General features: G+C 40.9%; 1 long non-coding RNA gene across 1 annotated transcript; it reads left to right on the forward strand.

Moving 5' to 3' along the window:
- The first annotated feature begins 2767 nt into the window (after positions 1-2767).
- Positions 2768-19774, forward strand: LOC122231536. The gene is made up of 3 exons (XR_006208798.1): positions 2768-2869; positions 17821-17903; positions 19324-19774. It is a non-coding gene; the product is annotated as an uncharacterized LOC122231536 (long non-coding RNA).
- The last annotated feature ends 1067 nt before the right edge of the window (positions 19775-20841 follow it).

Here is a 20841-nt window from a genome sequence, read left to right on the forward strand (position 1 = left end):
AAGGTGTCCTGTGTGGTACCGATGGCTCAGGCAGTCTGCAGAATGAATGGGGAGGCTTATCCAGGAATTAGGGTGGAGGAAAGCCGGGGCAAGACGGGCCGGTGGGGAAGGGGGGTGCCTTGGAGAAATCTGTGAGTGGACACGCTTGGGCTTTGCTTGGGGAGTTTTCAGTCCAGTGATCAGATCCTAGAATATGTGTTAGAGGTAAGGAGAAACAAAACTTTAACCAGGTTTGGTATTGAGCTTTCAATAAAATTGGAATAGTGTACAAAGTATCTTTGAAAGAAAGAACAGGCCTCTGGAGTGGTAGAGAGGAAGGGAGTTACCCACCTATCTTTCCTTCTGGCCCTGCGGCAGGAGGATTGTGTGCTAGCCACAGGCACTGAAGCCTGCAGCTTTCAGGTGTGACCCACTGCCCATTGTAGTGATGTGGCCTAGCTTCTTTGTCCTTGACCCCAGGGCACAGCTCAGGGACACTTCAGTGGATCCGTAATAAGTTATAGTTTGAGAACAGCCAGGGAGAGATGCAGTTGTGAACAGCGATCTCTGGCTTTGCTCTCACTTCTGCCAGAGGCTCTCTCCTTCATCCTTGGTGCCTGTCTTCTAGCTCCGCGTGCTTCTGGCAAAGGCAGAGCGTTGAAAAGATTCTTTCAGAGCCAGCAGGAGGATCTGGCTCTGAAACGGGCCAGGCACTGGTCAGGCCAGGCGGTGGGCAGGTTCCCAGCCCAGCATGGCCCCGAAGTCTGGACTGGGCCTTGCCCTCACTTGGCCAGAGGGCTTCCTCAAAGTTCGTTTTGATTGCACACAAAGCAGGCAAAATGGTGGACTGATGCTAAGAAAATGGGGCTATTGCCTGAAACCAAAGGGAAGAACGTGGGGCTAGTCTTGGGCCCAGGGCTGGCAGGGACTAGCACCTGGAAAATGTTCAGAAAGCAACACAATTTCTTTCTCTTTGTTTCACTCTGGGACTTGCCAGACTCTGGCTCTCCACATGCCATTATGTATCTGCTTTATTTTTCTCTCACTGCACTAACATTAGCTATTTCTTCAAGCACATGGCAGAAGATGGCCGCCTCTTAGCTCCTAATTTTGCAAAACCCTCGGTTCAGGCAAAAAGTTGAGCTGGTCGTCACCGAAATTCTGAAGTCACAGAAAGGAATCTGATTAATTTAAGATTAAGTCAGAGCAGGTTAAAGTGTTGGGAGGGAGGGATATGGTCATTGCCTCAGTTCTGATCATATGTCTAGTAGCCTGGGGCCAGAGCAGCTCCAAGGCTATGATCATAGGTTGGTGGGACAAGGTAGAGAGAATGGTGGGGGAGGGGAGTGGTACTAGAGAGAATGTCATAAAATATTAACATGCTTGCCTGGACCCTCATTCACTAGGGCTCAGAGATGTGTATTTGTGTGTGTGTGTGTGTGTGTGTGTGTGTGAGAGTGAGATCTTATGGTTGGATGGAAACCTCCAGCGTATCTACCACATCAGATAGATAACCAGATAGAGAGAGGAAAGTTGGATCCACCTTTTATCTAGAAATTTCTTTTCTTTTTTCTTTTTTTTTTTTTTAGGCACCTTTCTGCTTTGTACATCAGCAAAGTACCACATTAACATGGCCCTTCTGAATCTGGAGATTTTGTCCCAGATTATGTAATCATCCTCTGTCTTCCCTGGGCGGATAAACTGATGTATGCTGGGGAGTCTTTTGTGAATTTACATTTCCTTTAATATGCATTGGGCACAGATGGTTACCAGGTTGTCTCCGATCCATAAGTCTTCTTTCATCAAGGGCTGATCAGAATTTAGTGCAAGCAGGTTTAAAGGGACAAGCTTTTAGGCTTGGAAATGTGCATATAAATAAAAATGTTGCTGTAGCGGCTCCATTGTTAATGAAAGAAAAATGATCCATGTCCTCTTCTGGGATAACGGAGTCTCTGAATATATTTATTTCAAGATTTAGGTGCTGGGGGGACTGGCCACAAATCACAGAGCAACCATTAATGAGCCTCTGTCCCTACCTGTTAAGCTTATTAACTGCCTGTTACCTACAGTTCTATATCCCACCTGGGGAACAAAATGGATGCTTTGGCAATACTATGGCTGAAAAATACAGAAGTTAATCAAAAGCACAGGGGGGGCCTGGAAATGCAATCAGAAGACGTGTGCTGTCTGAGATTACTGGGGGACCTGAGGGTTCTTGGGAGGAAGCTTTCGATGCTGTCTGATCTGAGATTTAGCTAATTAAACCTACTGTCCTTAAGCCAGTGTCTCTGCACTCAGTGCATGCGGAGGACATGAAAGGCACAGTCCCTGCCCTCAAGGAACCTGCATGCTAATTGGGTGGGCATGCTCTACATACCTGAATCAGAGGGATTCTGATGGAAAGCAAGTTCAGGGCAGTTATGCAGTCTATGTGAATAAGTATTAATGTGATAAAACTAAGAGAGTGTGGTCTAGTGGGAAAAGCCCTTAGCTGGGACAGAGGAGACTTGGGGTTTTGCTCCAGTTCTACCACATGACAGTGTCTGCGCTATTTATTCATGCTCTCCCAGTCGCACTTTTCTCATTGATAAAATAAGAGTTTGAACATTGTCATTGCTAAAGAGTATTCGTGTAACGGATCATGTATCCATGAGACAGGAGTAGGGACAGAAAATTGCTCAGAGGAAGGGAGTCTTGATTTGAGCATTTAGCAGAATGTAGGATTTAATTCATAGAGATGAAGGAAGAGCCATTCTTAGAGATACTTTTTTTTTTCTTTAAAGGAGGCTCCTTGCCCAACGTAGGGCTTGAACTCACAACCCTTAATTAAGGGTCATGTGCTCTACCGGCTGGCTAGCCAGGTGCCCCCTTCTATGCATCAAACCTAGAGGTAGGTGTGTGTGTGCAGAGGTGAGCGCAGGAGGGGAGTGGATACATGTTATAGACAGAGATGGGCAGAGCCAATTAGGAGGATGGGCAATGCAGATCTCAACACTGGAACCGATGGCTATGTTCTTTAACACATTTTTTAATCTTCCCAGTCGCTTCTCCACTTTAAGGCAAGGTTCTTTCTACTAATAGCAGCAGCAGTCTTTTGTAAGTAATTTGAAGGCAGAGATAAATACTGAAAACTAAAAAGCCTTCACTCCATGATTAATTAAAGGAATCATCTCAAATTTAGAAAATTGCTTAAATAAAGGAAGACACAAAATTGCATCAGTGTGCCTCCATATGTTAATTATGGCTATTTTTCCTTGTTTCTCTGCTGCTGCTACAGCCATGTCCCATCTATCACTTGGTTTCAGGCGTCATGATCAATTGACTGTACCATAAACAACATGTTGCACATGTGGCAAATGATAACATCATTTGACTCGACACAGGCTAAAAAAAACTCCCATGTTTTCATCCTTCCAGTCCCTCAGAAGAGAAAAAGGACAGCCTTGAATTAATTCCTTACTTATTGAGTCAAGTAGACATTTTTTGCAGACTCTACTGGGGTAAAGAAGGGACACCCAGCCGCCCACAGAACTAGACCCACTAGATGGAAGCTCCAGAAAGGAAATCTGTGCCTGACAGTGCCCGGCACATAGCAGGCACTCAGTTGCTCTATGTTAACCAAATCACCACTCATTATTTTAGTTTCTCTGATAGGTGATAAACTTCATAAAGAATTAGTATTCATCACCAGAAGAGATGTTTTTACCCCTGCAGAGAGCAAATCTTTTGCTTGTTGAAAATAAGTCATATTGAAGATCTCATAAGGACCTCCATTTAACTGACACCCAACTCATGGATTTCACCAGTGGACTTCTATTTCTTCTCTAATACATGGTGACTGAAGCTTGTGAATACATATAGCCAGGTGCCACGCAGAATTATGCCCTTGTGCTTCTTCTGCTCCGCTAGCTATATGCCTATATGCTTACCAAGAGCCAGTTATGTTTGCTTCTGAATCTCTTCCATCTACTTGGCCTTAGATTGTAGTTCTAGAATTCAGTTAAGTATTACATCAACTGATGATATCTTTAGGGAAAGTGAGTTTCCCCTCTGAAAAATAAATGGAACATTCTAGAGGAATTCAATAGTCAAGTTTAAAAGTCTATGAAATTAGTGGGCACGATGCCTGTAAATGATTGAAAATAAGTAAACATCTAAGAGAAATACACTTTCAACTTTTAAAGAAACTAAGTCTAGCAATAATTGATGTAGGGGCTGTGTGAGTGTGCTCGATGCAAGAAAGACAATATGCAGCTCCAATTGGCAAATGCCCACTCAAAGAAGTACACTTAAAGTTTCATGGGAAAAGAAATATTTAAACCATGTATGTATACTTTTTGGAAATGGTTTGCTGCCTTCTTAAACTTTTTATAATTAGCCAGTCAGCAATTTTTTTCTGATTGGTAGATAGCCTAGGAATTCTACTAAAGAAAAAATTAGTAAATTCAAAAAGAATTGAGGGCACACGAGATCAGCAGTCTAGGTTTACAGTGAAAGCACAATGACTGATGGTCATACCCTTGGAGACAGAAACACTATGGGAGCTTAGCCAAGCACCCCCAAGGGAAGTGTGACCCAGGCCAGTGGGCCTTTCATGGAAGGGGATGGTGCCTTCAATAACAAATCTCTCTTGCAATCACCTTGTTGTCTTAGAATCTCTTGCTTTCTCTTTTTTCCCTTTTCGTGCAACGTTTTACAGAAATGTTTTATTTTGCAAAATTTTCCAACTTAATGGAAAAATTCAAGTATAATGTATTGAACTTTATATACCCTTTGCCTAGATTCATAAGTGTTAACATTTTGCAATCGTTGCTTTGTTTCTCTCTTTCTACAGAACCTCCCACCACACTTCTGCTCTTTCTCTCCCCTCCTTCTTTCTCCTCCTCTTCTTTCTTCTTATGAAACTTGCCAAGAGTTTGAGATGCCATGGCATTGGCCTCTGAATAGTTCTGTGTGTATCTCTTAAGAACAAGAATATTCTTTTACTTACTCATCCTATAATGATCAGATTCAGGAAGCTTAACACTGATATAATATTGCCTAATATACAATTCATATTTAGATCTCATCTCTTACACCATGTTTTCTTGATCCATGGTCAAATCTAAGAAAATTCATTGTACTCATTGGTCACTTTTAATCTGGAATAGTTCCTTAGCCTTTAGTTGTCTCTCAGAGCTTTTACATTTTGAAAAACTACCTAGACAGTTGTTTTGTACAATGCTTCCTTGATTTGTGTTTCTCTGAGTCCTCATGATTACTGTTAAGTTATGAATTTTTTTGCAGGAATACTACATAAGTAATATTGTGTCTATCCTATTGCATCATACCAGGAGGCACATCATGTCACTTTGTCTCATTATTGGTGATGTTAGTTTGGATTGTGTGGTTATGAGGCATCCACTGTAAAGTTGCCACTTTTTTCTTTCTAATTGCTTAAATAAAGTATTTGGAAACTGTATAACTATCCTGTTTCTTATCAAATGTTCACCCAACTGTTTTATCATCCTATGATCATTCTTGTCTGAGTCAGTTATTATTTTGGTTCCCAAATACTGTCCCTGTTTCTCTCTACCTTCTAAATTACTTGCTAGAAATCGGATGTGAGGATGAGGAAAAACACTATATCCCTTCCCCAAGCCCCAGTTGTCTAGTGAAGCAAAAATGTCTCATAGCATGGCATCTTCTTTTATTACTTTATTATGCTGAAGGAGTGTCTGTCTACTCCGCATTCTTGACTTACTTCTTTGCTTCATTTATTTATTAATTTTTTTAAAATGTTTATTTATTTCTGAGAGAGAGAGAGAGCAAGTGGGGGAGGGACAGAGAGAGAGGGAGACATAGAATCTGAAGCAGGCTCCAGGCTCTGAACTGTCAACACAGAGACCGATGCGGGGCTCAAACCCGTGAACTGCAAGATCACGACCTGAGCTGAAGTCAGGTGCTTAACTGACTGAGCCACCCAGGTGCCCCTTCTTTGCTTCATTTAATGCTTACATGTACCAGTGCTTGGTTAATCTCATTCACATCTTACCACAACCATATGTTATAGGTACTATTGTCAGAGTCTCCATTTCAGTAAGGAGAAGATAGGCTTAGAGAGGTTGGCCTAAGATCATGTAGCTGATAACCAAGACAATCTATTTACAGAGGCCACTCCTTTTGCTACCATGTTTCCAAGAAGTGGGAAAATAGGTGCCACGAAACTCATGCACATAAGTATGGAATCTCCTTCCGGTATCCAGGTAGAGTTTACTGACTGCATTCTGAACAAAATTATGCTTTGCAGTGTAATCATCTTGGTGATGTTACTTGGTTACTCTGACAAGTGGCAACTCTTCTCAAATCATAGTTGATTCTCATGAGAAATAACCATGGCCACACTGACAGATGGCAGCTGGACAGCTGGAAAGGAATCAACAGAAGGTCCCGAATGGCCCACTACAAAGCAACTGTGGTGAACATCCTGACACACCCAGCCCCTGAGACAACAGCTTGAAGCAGTGAAAGACGCTCACACACAGATAAAAAGGGAAATCATGCACTGTGTTCCATTTATCTCTCTTGACAAAAATTTACGTTTGTGAATCTGCTCTTACTCTAATGAGAACAAGGTATGGTGGTCTGGGGAAAATCACTTCATCACAGCTGCTAAATAGGGAAGCAGGATTCAATGGTCTCTAAAAGGTCCCTTCTAGTTTCATGAATCTAAACATGAATTGTTATTGTAATCATCTAGTTCTAGAATATCAATAACTTCTTTGTTTATGTGACACATAAACATGACCTACACTGAAGTTAATCCTGATGTTCAAACCACAGTAAAATTCTTCAAGACAGTGCTCTCCTAATTGCTTCCTGGAGCAGACACTTTTGGTGAATAAATTCTCCCAAGACTAGGAAGAACACTGACATCATTACCATATTCAGAAGACAAATGCATCACCTCATGAAAATGTTAATGGGCAGCACTAATTGGAAGCAGAGGTCATTCTGGGAGTTCCCTGTAGATCCTGGGAGCTCGAGAGGACTCTGGCAGAGATACAGCACATCTTTTGAGGGCTGGGCAGGGAGTGTTTTAAGCTCCTTAGACTTTCTGATCCTTTCCCTTTCCTGTGCTCTGTGACACCTTTGTGCTTAGCTTCCACCTCCTCACCACCTCCCCCTCTTCTCCTTAGTAGTGTGTTCCTCCTTTCTGCTATACATTTCTGACATGAACATTAAGGATCAGTGATGCAAAGGAAAGAGACCAAAACCGGGAAAAATGTTGACTTCAGAGGAAGCAATAGTGAGACATCAACCTGAGAATTGTTTAAGAATGGACTGTAACATTAATATAAGGCACATCAGACGTGCGGATTCACCTTCCCATGTCTCTGACCTGTTATTGTCTTTGAGAGGTCAATTCACAATTAAAAAAATACAATCAGCAAACATTCTAGCTTCATTTCATCTCCACCCTTGCTTTTAACTTCTTTTGCTCCTACTTGAAAAGTGTGCTATCCTACTGTATTTTACTTATTTTTGTTAGCTGTGTCACAGTCTTTCCAGAATAAGAGGGACTCAAACAACAACAAGCACGAATAATCTGTCCAGCTATGAAAAGCAATCAATGTGTTTCTATTATTCATAATGATAGTCAACACCTATATAGCATGTATGATTTGCCAGGCATTGTTTCATCATTTCATATATATTGACTCACTTAATTCTCCCATACTCCTTTGAGTTAAGCCCCATTATTGTCCCCTCCCTACATTCTGAGGAGAAGGAAATTGAAACCTAGAGCCATTAAGTAACCCCTGCAAAGCCACACATTTAAGGAGTGGTGGCACCAAGACTTGAAATCTTCTACTCTGAGTGGAGGCACCAGCCCTTTGACCACTGTGATGTTGCCTCCCTCTGGTGCACTAACATGCGTGTGATGAGTGAAAACATGAATGTATCCATTGGTGCTTAGTGAACTATTTTGGATCAGCTATTCTGAAGGTAGTGACTGTACACAGCTACTCTTCAGGAGCTGTAATACATGTAGACTTAAATACAACCCAATTGATTTCCTAAGCCCAGGAGATCTTTCTAGAAATTCCAGCTTTAACATGAATTATTGGTTTGATTTTGCAAGAGTTTTCTGTTGGTCTCTGCTGGTAATTTTAAACTCTGATAAGAAATATGCTTCCCTGAAACTCTCACCTTTTTAAAGGCATTTTGAATGTCTCATCTTCCTCTTCTTTATCTCCTATGGCTGTCCCTTGTCACACTTTCAGCTTTTTCTACCTGACAGGAAGTAGTTTATTTGCCTCCAAAGTAGCGCCATCTGAGACTGTTTCAACCTTAAACCTCATTTGGCTCTTTTGCTAGAGACAAGACCTTGCTTGGCAGGTGGGGGCTGACCTATCGTGTGTCCCTTTGAGGAATGGGCATTGAAGGGCTTCCTTGAGATGCCCATTGACTTCAAAGCTGAAATGTATTGCTTATGTTTGTGGATATTGTCCTCCTTTGATGTAAAATTCTAGCTAATTCTAGGTCTTCTGATGTTCTGATAATTATCTCCTGATAGAAGGAAAGAGATGCAAAGTTTCCTTTGAAATTCAACCATTGGCTTGGGCCTTGCCTCAGCCCCAGTCAATACAGCCAGCAGTGGTTTTCAGTTGTTTTTCAGTTGGGCCCACAGAGTTTTACCTAAGGGTGACGGAGCGAAGGGACCAAATAAAAATGTTGCATTGGTACATACCATTTACACAGAAGGATAAATTTATTAACACTTAAATCATAACTAAGAAACAGATTTATGAAGCAGGAGTCTCCATGATTAGTGGAAGGAAGCCTACTCTTCTGTTTGGAAATCATTAAAGGTCAATTTTGAATTTTCTGTCTTTAATGATATCCCAACAGTGTGGCTTCCTCTCAAGCATGATTATTTTGAGTAGCTGTACAGGTTGAATTGTCCCTGCCATGTTCTCTTAAGAACATGGATGGTTTCTTGAGACACAAAAATGATTTAATGACTTCCATTCAGCTGACAACTTTTTATTTATTCGTCAGATTGTGACATATTCCTTACACACATGGTTATGTGTATGGTGGCCTGAAGGAGGCCCTTGACCATATTTTATACCTTTCCCACTTTAGGGTAACTATTCCCAGTTTTCCTTGGCTAACCCAAATTTATGCCTAATATTATGAATAATATCACTTTCCCTCTAGAAATTGGCCAAATTTGGATGGTAAATGATATGGTTATGCCATTTCTGGGGGACCCAGAGCAAATATCCCATGGACATACACCGTGGTATAGTTGAAAAATGAGGCCTAGAACTAAACAGCATCTTTGAAACCCTTCACCCTAGGTATTTTCCATGGCTGGTGGGACAACTTAAGTCTCTCTGAGCCTCAGTTTCCTCACCCAGAGAATGGAAGTAATAGTACCTCATAGTTTTTGTGAGTGTCAACTAGGTCAATACATTTATGAAAACACCTAGACATGTCCATGGAACCCAATAAGGAGTTATGATGTTTGTTTAAAGACAATGTTTTTCACCTGTAGTGAGGGTAGGGATGGATTGTACCTGGCTGCAGTTTAAATGAATTTTTGTGATGGAAATGGGGCAGAGAATTAAGTGAAAGAAGAAAGCTAGAAGGTAAGAGGGGAAATGAATTAGAAGTGATTCTAGTGCAAGACACGAGAATGCTGATTTTAGACACAGAATGGAAATTATTTCCACTCAGGGTTACATGATAATTGCACATGAATCCTCCAGGGCATGTTTGAGGTTTGTCAATGTATTTTATATGTCTTGAGGTTTTGATGCTTTTCTATGCTCTAGCCCCTCTCTCATGTTCTTTTGAAATAAGCTCGTTTCCTCTGCAAACATGGCATTTCTGTGGAAAGACTTGTGGGTGCTCTGAGACTTGGGTCTCCAATAACAGAAAAAAATTAATCTGAAAAACAACAACAACAACAAACAACCAGATTACCATGCTGGGGAGACCAAGAGAAAGGATGATCCAGACACAACCATTCTCAGGCAGTTGGTTTCGGCTGGTTAAACACGAAATACAGTATAGTGACAGGTGTCCTGTGTCTGCAAGATGTAAAGTTCCAGGCACAACCAGGTTCTACTTTTTTCTGTATCTATAATCGCTTACTACTTCACCTAGAGTCAAGATAAGTACACAAGAAGTGAGAGCCTTTAACGTGTTTGTATTTAGTGCATCATCGATATAGTGCATGTTTATTATGGGAAATATCTCCGTTTCTACCATTCATATGCAACCACTGTGTTGGCATATTTTATTTGGTCATATTTCCACAATCTTTTATTCCTTTTATTTTTCTTTTTGCTCACGCTATAATTTTACTATGTTGAAATTCTACTGGATTAATTTTCTAAAGCTTACATAATTATTCTTCAAATATTAGAGTTCATTTGTCTCAAATTTATGAAATACACATGTTTGTGTATAAGTCTTTGTCTGCATTTGGGATTATTTCTTTAGTATAAAAATTAAGGAAGAAGAATTATAGGGACAAAGGTATGAACATTTGAAAGTTCTTTATGCCTACTGAAAAACTGAGACGCTATTTTAAACTACTGTGATCAGTTCACAATTAATGTTCTTTTCAAAATCTTTTAATGATATGTAATAGGCACTAAGTATAATCATTGCAATTAATCCTTACCACACTCTGTAACATATGCTGGTCAAGACAGCATATAGGTTAATCTAGATTTCAATATAAATATTTTGGCTCTTCTGTACTTAAGATGGGTGATATGCAGTATTGGATACTAGAATAACAGAGGTTGATTCTATTACTCTTATGTTTTTTCATGGCTTGATGTTTTTCTTGGAGTCTTAATGATACCTTTTTTTGCTCATCTTTGTATTAAAATTACTTTAAAAGCCAAGTTAGCAGCATGAAGAGAGGAAGGGCAGACATTTCTTCCATTAGAAACCGCTTAAGAAGTCTCAGGTGGGCTACACTTCTTATATTTGCACACAAATTGTGGAGAAAATGTTTCAGTTTTAAAAAGAATGAGTTTTATCTTCTTTTAGCTTCTGTGGATGAGCATTGTAAAAATTGGGCAGAAATTTTGGAATGGATTTCCATAAGTGGGGGTTCAGGATCTGTAGTTGCTTTGTGTCTCCTTGAGGTGAAAGTTCAGGTCCAAAATGATAGCTTCCATCTCTCTGTGGCTCTCTCAGAACTTGTTATTGGCAAGAGAGAAACCTCTCCTCGGCAGAAGAGAATAGCTCTCTGAATTGTCTTTCTCTTGGGCCAAGAGAGAAGAGTACCTCCGAACCAAGATCATACTTTGGACTCAGATCACGATGCCATATCTGAGAGGAAGGGTCCCATCACACCCCAGGCCCTGTGCTATGACTTAGCAGTGCATGGCCAGTGGGGTGACTGCCAACTAACTTTCTTTGGAGAATACAGCATTCAAGTTTCTACTCTGTTGAACAATGAGTGAATAGTGCTAGTCTGGAGCTCAGACAAGTTTCGGTCAAGATGGATGTGTTTAGAGTTAATTTTGGTGCTTTTTACAACTCCAGTAGCATTTTTACTAACCTTGTAAATGTCTTTTCTCCTGGCTTAAACATCCTCAGTGTCTTAAATAATTATTCTGGTAGAGTAGTTTCTAGAACTTTACCTGGTCAGCCTCCTCCACAAGACCACCAAGCTTGTTGGTCTCATCCAGAATTTTTCTTGAAACACTCCTTTTGAAGTTTTTTTTTTTTGAAGTATTGTGTCTACATTAACATACTCCATCATGTGTCATCTAATTGGCTAGCCCACATTCTAATAGTGTAATATATTCATGTGATCAGGATCCTACCACTGAGACAGTCCAAAGTTAAATCGCCACACACATCATACCCTTTGCTTATCATAAATCATAAGTCTGCTATGGCCTTGGGAGTTACTACCAAGATAATCTTGAGTCTATTTATTCTGAGCTTGTAGAATTGCCTTTTCCCTTTTCTATTTATTTGAATATAGGACTTTACATCTATGTCATTTCAAATGCATCTAGTTTAAGTTTAAGGCCATAATATCATACTATGTACCTAGAAGGTGTTTAATAAATGCTTGTTAACAGAATGCTTAATATATGCTTTTGAAATAATTAGGTGACCACAGAGTCTTTCTGCCATTGTTAGAAGTTGCTTTAGTTCCTCTCCTCCTTTCCTTTTCCTTTTTACTGTATTTTGAATTCTTCTTGAAGTTGTCAGTGAAGAAATATATTTCTCTTTCCTCTCCCTACTTGCATTAACGAAACACCAGAATTTGTCTCTAATGGTCCTAGTGCCACATTTTAAAAGAATGGAGAAAAGGAAAAAGAAGGGAGTTAAGCATTCATTGCCCTCCTTAATAATACATGTTTTCTATTCTCTGGATAGTTTATTATTTAGAAACTGTGGACTCGAAGATCTTTCCTATAGCAAACAGAAGCAACATAGGGTAAATCATAATAATTAGTATGCATGGGGCTGAGTCTGGGATATTCACTATAGCTTGTCCTTTCAATGTGTCTTCTTTTGACATCTTCACCCTGGGTATCCTGGCAACAGAGCACTTCACAAAAAACAAAAGTCCCATAGACACTGTTTGCTGAATTCCATCAGAATAATAAAAAGACTGTTTTATTGAAGCATTTGCTGAAGACAGTAATTTAGAAAAATAGCAAGACTGCAGCTAAATGTACTTGATTCAAAAGTGACTGACACCAAAGGAAACCTCAGTCCAAGGATGGTGTCTTTGGGTCATATAATTTCTGAACCATTTGCAGGAAGACAGGACAGTGAAAAAGAGATGTGTATGGGCTAAGATAGGAAGTAAACCAACATGAATGTACTAGAGTAAGAAATCCCTAAAAGGGCCTGAGTGTATAATATGGGGCACATGTCTCCATACAAGCTAGAGTAGTGTCTTTGCCACTTGTGTGAATAGCCTTAGAAGAGTTCTCTGCTGGCCACACAGGGAGTCTTCCTCTCCCCAGTGCCCCATCTGCTCTGTGGTAGAGCAGAGAGCTGGAAACTAGAAGGTGACCAAGATCACCTTCTAGGGTGGCACATTGACTGTCTCTAAGCCTTTATTTATTTATTTTTTTTAATTTATTTTTGGGACAGAGAGAGACAGAGCATGAACGGGGGAGGGGCAGAGAGAGAGGGAGACACAGAATCGGAAACAGGCTCCAGGCTCCGAGCCATCAGCCCAGAGCCTGACGCGGGGCTCGAACTCACAGACCGCGAGATCCGCGAGATCGTGACCTGGCTGAAGCCGGACGCTTAACCGACTGCGCCACCCAGGCGCCCCTGTCTCTAAGCCTTTAGAGATCAAAAAAAACCTTAGCAAGACATTGGGAACTTCTGATCCATTTAGTGCAGTGATGATGCTATCAATGATTCCCTCTGGGCCTCAATAGGTTAATTAAAGCACCTCCATCAGACTTCAGCCATCTCCTTGCTTAGACACTGGGGAGAGGGTGGTGCAGTGTATGAGTGAATGGTTACTATGCTCTCACTCCTTTTTTTTTCAGGCTTGTCCTTATTATTCTGTATTTTGTGACCAAAGTCTTCCTACATTGTCTCAGTGATTGTCTGCTCTTCCTGAAGGCAAAGTTAGGATATGTTATCCTACTCCAAGGTTGTTTGTCTTCATTGCACAGAACTCTGAACTCACAAGGGAGGAGTTTAGGCACTAGAAGTTTCAGCTCTTCAAAGAATTGCATCAAAACAGGCTATGTATTAGAACGTATGCATTGTGACAGTGTGCCCAGCCTAAGAGACCCCTCCTGATGCCTGCCCTTTCATCACCCTCTTCCCAATCCTCAGAGCCTGTTGCTAACAGCTCTCTTGTGCTGTGTGAGCCTGAATCTCACCTCAACCCTGGTTCTAGGCCACAGGTGATAGGACCAGGATCAGACCCTGACCCCATCTGTCTGGTCAGCGTCTCTCATCTGGGAGTTTACAAATGGAATTCAGCAATACTTGTCAGTTTAGCAGTGTTTTAAATTAAGAACATTTGCACTTGGAGGGCCAACTCATGTGGGCGTGCACAGGCAGGCAGGAATGATAGTCATTCAGCATTGCTAGATGAGAGAACATGAAGAGGGGAGTGGGGAGAGGTTGTGGGGTGTGGTGGGGGGGAGGTGGAGAGAGTAGAAAGGAGTAAGAGAGAGAAAAGCTGTCTTGGATCTTGGTCACCTTCTAGTTTCCAGTTACAGTTTTTTCTGGGGTTCAATTCTACTCATTTGCCTTGGGTTCTATAGAAGACCTATACCTGAGACCTTATTTGGCCTAAGCTAATTTGAGTGGGTTTAGCTTTATTGCTATTAAAAAAAAAAAAAAAAAAAAAAAAGAAGTTTGGCGAAGACAAATTGATCCAAGAAAGTTTCAGGACTGAAACTCAGATCTTCCTTCCCTGGAGATCCTATTGCCCACATTACCAGACTTTTTGTCTCTTAGTTTGACTGCAGACCACAGGGGAAGAATTATTTTGTGATAGCTCAGCCGTTTCCTGGTGGAGCCAGGGAGCACAGACCAGAGGTTATTCCCCGAATGGGCCTTCCCTCCAGCGCTTTGCCCCAGGTTGTTTCCGAACTGGATGATCTACTGACACCCAGGGCTCATCCTCACTCAGGCCGGAGCAAAAATCCATACTGTGGCCCCTCCACATGGCTATCTGAATGGCAAACCTGAAAAACTCCTGGACCCTTGGATTTCTGATTCCTGTATGACCTCCAACCCCCCTAGGATCAGTTTCTGGAAGTCCTTCCCTGGAAAGCCTCAGGTGATGAAGATGATGGCCTCTGCCACCTTGGGTGGGGGGGAGGGGTCACTTGATTATCGTTGGAGGAAAAGAATCCTAGACAGGCCCTCACTCACTGCTCTGAGATGCCAGCTCTTGTTCTTTTGTGATTGTATACCGTTAGGATAAGGGCAAGCTGACATTCTGAGTGAGGCTAATTGTTGGGGGCAGGAGGGAAGCGGGAGCGAAACTGGGCTTCTGATCATGTCAACAATGTTTCTGTAGCTCCTGCTGGGGGGAGGGCCCCTCTCTCCAGGGCAAGACAGGCTGCATGCTTTGGGCATGAATAAAAGCCATGTAGTAATCCAGGTTTGATCTTTGCACAGAAGAGCTTCCTGCATAATTTATGGCTTTAGAATGGGCAGCCATAGATTTCTGGGCAGAAAAGGAGGCTAACATATTCTTGTGGAGCAAAGAATAGAATTAGTGAGATAAATGGTCCTCGAGAAGCTCATGACCAATCCCATACTAATCAGAAAAAAAGTCTAAGTAATGCTGATTATACTTTAAACAATTTTTGGGAGGTTGCTAATTTGGCTTGCTCAAATTCAGGGGCTGGCTGCAATCTCAGGGCATGAGACATGGTTAAGAGAGATAGCTCTAGTCCTTTAGTGACCATTGTCACAGCCACACTTTCCTTCTTTTTGAAAGATGAGGCAAGTTCTGTTCTCAGAAACAAGTGTGTTACTAGGCAGAGCCAGGATATATCAGCATCGAAATGGTCTGGAGCCTGAAATTATTGTCCTTTTTCCTTGTCTATGCATCACCTTCCTGGCCTCCCCTTCAAAATACATGCAGGCACATACAAACACACAGTTGTGTTCATACAGATAGACACATGCACACTCATCCCACAATAATAGTCCCTTTGAAAAAATAGATTCTCAAACTAATGTAATATTAGGATGAGAAGGGGCTTTAAAGGCTGTGCTGTGTTACAAAGTACTCCAAAACTTAGCAGTATAATGAACAAACATTGATTATCTCACAGAGGCCAAGGCAGGAAACTGACAAGGCTCAGGTGCCTCTGGCTCAGGGTGTCTTACAAGACTGCAATTAAGGTGTCAGTTGAGGCTGCCATTGTCTCAAGGCTCACAGGGGGAGGATCTGCTCCTAAACTTATTTATAAGGGCTATTGACAGGTCCTGAGTGCTCACTGGCTGTTGGCCAGAGACATCAGTTCCCTTCACAAGGGTTCCACAGAGAAGCTGGCAGCTGGCTTCCCTCAGAATAAGTGAGCAAGTGAACAAGAGGTCAAGAAAGGGAGAGAAGGCACCCAATATGGAAGTCATCTAATCTCCAAAGTGACTTCCCATCATCTTTGCTGTGTCTTTTTCTCTAGAAGCAAGTCAGTAAATCAGGCCCATAGTCAAGAAGAAGGGATTACACAAGGGCATGAATGCTGGGGGATTGAGTCATTGGGGATTCTTTTAAAGCTGCCTACCTCAGGGCCATCCATTTAGACCCCTCAGGCAACCACATCTTTGTCTGCATACTTCTTGTACAGGAAGCTTAGTCACTTCTGGGGAAGATTTTTCCATTCAACTTTTAAAATTCCTGAGATTGAACCCTCAAACCTGCTTTCTTAGAGTGGGCATGTTTTGTTTGCCACTTGCTCAGCTTTCCTTTCCTTTCTGATGCAGGCACTTCACTTTTCTTTCACAGGCTCCCTCTTCTCTTCTCTTTGGTCTACTTTTGGGGTGGGCATACGACCTAGCCGTGGACAATCACAATTTGGTATCTTCTTGATCACGGTGATTGGTTAAGGAATGGTACATTCCTCAAGCTGATCCAGTTTACATACCTTGGGAGCTCTTTTTACCATTTCTTTGAACCTCTTCCCCTCTCTATCCCTACACCTTCAATGTGTTCTCAAGAGCACACACCATGGTCATTCTTCTGAGGACCACTCTTGGACTATGCCAGCCACTTTGCCCCAACTACAGACAACTGGAGGTGCCAAAGAGTTTTATTACCTACCCTAAACCTTCCCCTCAAGCTTTTGCTTTTGTTTTCCATGATTTTGGCCAGTTAAACAAAAATAATTTTATTGAACTGTAAGTCACATCTCATACACGTCACCCATTTAAATGTGCACTTCAGTGGTTTTTGTATATTCACAGATGCATACAACTACCACCACAGTCAGTTTTAGCACATCTTCATCACCTCAAAAACAAAACCCATACTCCGTAGCAACTAACCTTCTATCCACCTCCATCTCTAAGCAATTGCTAATCAACCTTCTGTCTCTATGTATTTACGCCTATTCTGGACATTTCATATGAATTGGATCATACGTGATATCTTGTGACTGGCTTCTTTTACTGAGCATGTTTTTTGAGGTTCACCCATGTTTTTTGAGGTTCACCCAGGTACCAGTGCTTTCTTCCTTTCAGTGCTTTATTCCTTTCTGTGGCCAAATAATATTCCATTGCATGGATGTACCACATTTTATTCATTCATCAACCAGTGAGCATGTGGATTGTTTCCACTTTTTGGCTACTGTGAATAATGCTGCTATAAACATTCATGTATGTGTTTTTCTGTGCACATGTGCCTTCATTTCCCTTGTACACATACTGAGGAGTAGACTTGGCTGGGTCATAAGGTAACTTTATTTTAATTGCTTAAGGAACTGCCAGATTATTTTTTAAAGTGGCCGCACACCATTTTACATTTTCCTATCCTTAGTGTATGAGGGTTCTGATTTTTCTATATTGTCACCAACATTTGTTATTATGTGACTTTTTAATTCTAGCCATCCTAGTGGGTGTGAAGTCATATCTCATTGTGATTTTAATTTACATTTCCTTGATCACTAATGACGTGGACTAGTTTTTAAAATGTGCTTATTGGCCATTTATATCTTTCTTAGAGAAATGTCTATTAACATTCTTTGCCTATTTTTTTAATTGGGTTCATCTACCCTGTTGACGAATAACTTTTTGGTGTGAGAACATTTCACTGTAATCTCTTAGGCTGAGACAACTCTGAGACATGACTCTCTCTCTCTCCAGAGTTCCTCTGAAGAATCAGGTAGAAGCCAACACACTGAGACTTTTAACTTCTCTTCCCTATCAGATCCTTCTGGAAATATATGGTAATTATCTTAAAAAATGACAGTTCCTTCAGTTCCTTCCCTGTGTGTATACACATGTCATTCCCACACTGAGATGCATAATCTCCATCTCTGCAGCGTACTTGAACCTGGGCTCACTTGTGCTTGCTTTGGCCAACAGAATACAGCAGAAGTGATATTGCCCATTTCTAGACCTAGACTTAAGAATGTCAGCAGTTTTTACATTCTCTCTTGAAAAATTACATAAGAAGTCCAAGTGGTGGTTGGAATCTTATCCACTCTCTGGGTTTTCCAAGTTTTTTTAGACCATTTCTGTTTTTATTTTACTAAAACATTTTTTTTCTCATTGCAAACTACAATTTCTCATTGTAGAAGAAAACTGGAAAAAAAAAACAAAGAAATATGGGTGGGGGTAGGGAGAGGGATGAATAGGCAGAACACAGAGGGCAGTAAAAACACTCTATATGATACTATAATGTTGGAAACATGTCATTGCACATTCTTCCAAACCTATAGAATGCACAACACCAAGAGGGAGCCCTAAGGTAAACTATGGACTCTGGATGACGATAATGTGTCAATGTATGGTCATCAGTTGTAACAAATGCAAGGCCCTGTTGTGGGATGTTGATATTGGGGGAAACTATGTTGAGTGGAGGCAGGGTATGTACATAATATATCTGTACCTTACCCTCAATTTTGCTGTAAGCATTAATTGCTCAAAAAAATTAAGTTTTTAAAAAATTTTTAAAGGTTTATTTATTTTTGAGAGACAAAGGCAGCATGAATGGAGGAAGGGGAGAGGGAGAGATAGAGAGAGGGAGACACAGAATCTGAAGCAGGCTCCAGGCTCTGAGCTGTCAGCACAGAGCCCAATATAGGGCTTGAACCCACAAGCCATGAGATCATGACCTGAGCCGAAGTCAGACACTCACCCGACTGAACCACCTAGGCGCCCTGAAAACAATGAGGTTTTTTAAAAAAAAAGCTTACATAAGATGATAGAAATCATTGGAAGTATACTCCTTAGCGATAAGTACTGCTAGCATTTTGGTATATATCCTTGCAATTCTGCCTGTGCTAATAAATCCATATCTAGCCATCATTTGTCTACCAATTTACCTTTATATATTTTATCAAAAATTTCAACTTGATTTATAGGTGCCTTTCCAAACTCTGCCAAGTTTCTGACCAGGATCATAATTCTCTTGGTCTTAGAAGCCTAGGACACTCTGACAAAGTATTGGAAGGTATTTGACTTCAAGAATTATAAATTAAGAAAGAGAGCTTAGAAAAGATCATTGTGGAAGAGGGAGAGAGAGGAAGAGTCACAATTTTCCCCTAATTAATATTAAAATCTCTGATCCTTAGTATACTTTTAATACTGAAACTGTTCTTTTTTTTTCTTCATCTTTAAAAGACCCATTTTTTTTTTTTAAAGGGAATGGAACGGATGAGCTACAGGAAAGGTTCTCCACATGAAAGCACTTACTCCGCAGAGGCCCCATTGCCTAAAACACTTAGTCTAGATAAAAGAACAGACAACGAGCATATATCTGCAAGTTTTAGATGATGGAACTTTAAGATAATGAGTTCTGCTTCAGATAGCACAGGGTGAAATAAAATCACAGAAGATGATTTGCAAACACTGACTGCCAAGCCTGGGGGTTAATTGCATGGATGGGAATGGAGGCCCTGGGACAGAATAGGTTGGACTGCACTGGCTGCTGGATGCCCAGGTAGAGGTCTCAAGGAAGAGAACAGCTAGTCCATCAGGAGCATGTCCTAAGCGAAGCCCATGAATCATCTGTAGCTCTACAGTTACATAAAATAAAACATTAGATATAACATCTGTTCTGTTAGGATGGTGAGGGGGTGAGTACAAACCAGGAGAAAAGGATACATGACAAGTACAAACTATTGTAGCTATGAAGAATCAATAGAAAGTTGGTTGCAAATATATCTGTACTGGGAGTCAATGTAAAATTCAAAAAAAATCTGTTTTGCCACCTCCTGTGACAGCATAAATAGATAGCAAATGACTAAAAGGTAAAAAATCATTTTGGGAATGTAGTGGTTACCTTCCCCACCCTATGAATATTGAAAATGTCATTTGTTACATCCAAACTTGGAAGAGTGGAGGCATGTGGCTCTCAATGAAGCATCTGCTTCCCTTCCTTGCTCTTCTGGCACAAGAAGGCTGGTCTCTTTTTCCTTGCTGGAGGATGCTGGTTTTGAGGCTTGCCAACACGCCCTATACTCCCATGTCTGCTCGATGTCAGTGTCATATTTTATAGGTTCTTATAAGTTACTATGTCCAAATTTCCTGCCATTAATCACCAAAACCTAACATCTTCACATTACTGAAATATAATCTAATGAATTCACATCCACTGAAACAAACCCCCTTTCCCTGGCTGCTGTAGTGCTGAAAAAGGAATAAGAATTTCTGGCAAGCTTTCTGATCAAATGCAGTTCCACCAAGAAAGAATAACCATGTCAATTCTAGCATCAACTTTTTTTTCCAGGGTGCATTTTTGCAAATCTGTGATTGTTGCAGCATTAATTAGAAAGACCTTTGACTTTATTAGATAGCAACTATTGACCTTGGTTGACCTCCCAAGCTGAACTGAGTCCAAATGACTGGTTGACAGGCTGGGTATTTTGTCACAAGACAAATTTCTTGACCATGCCAATTTACCTCAACTAATGTTAGCATTTGGGTAAAACAGTGTCCAAACCCCATTGCATGCAAAGATAACAGATACATGTAAGAAAATAGTAAAATGGAGAGTCATATCACATTTAAGGCTCTTTCTACAAAATAAATTCCAATCATAAATATTAGAACTTCATTTAAATTCATATAATAAAATACATGCTACATGGTTCTTTACCTCACTGCTATTGCATATTCATTTAAATGCTCATGACATGTCTATCGACATGTACTAATATA

This window comes from Panthera tigris, chromosome A1 (assembly GCF_018350195.1).
Source record: "Panthera tigris isolate Pti1 chromosome A1, P.tigris_Pti1_mat1.1, whole genome shotgun sequence".
Taxonomy (NCBI): Eukaryota; Metazoa; Chordata; class Mammalia; order Carnivora; family Felidae; genus Panthera; species Panthera tigris.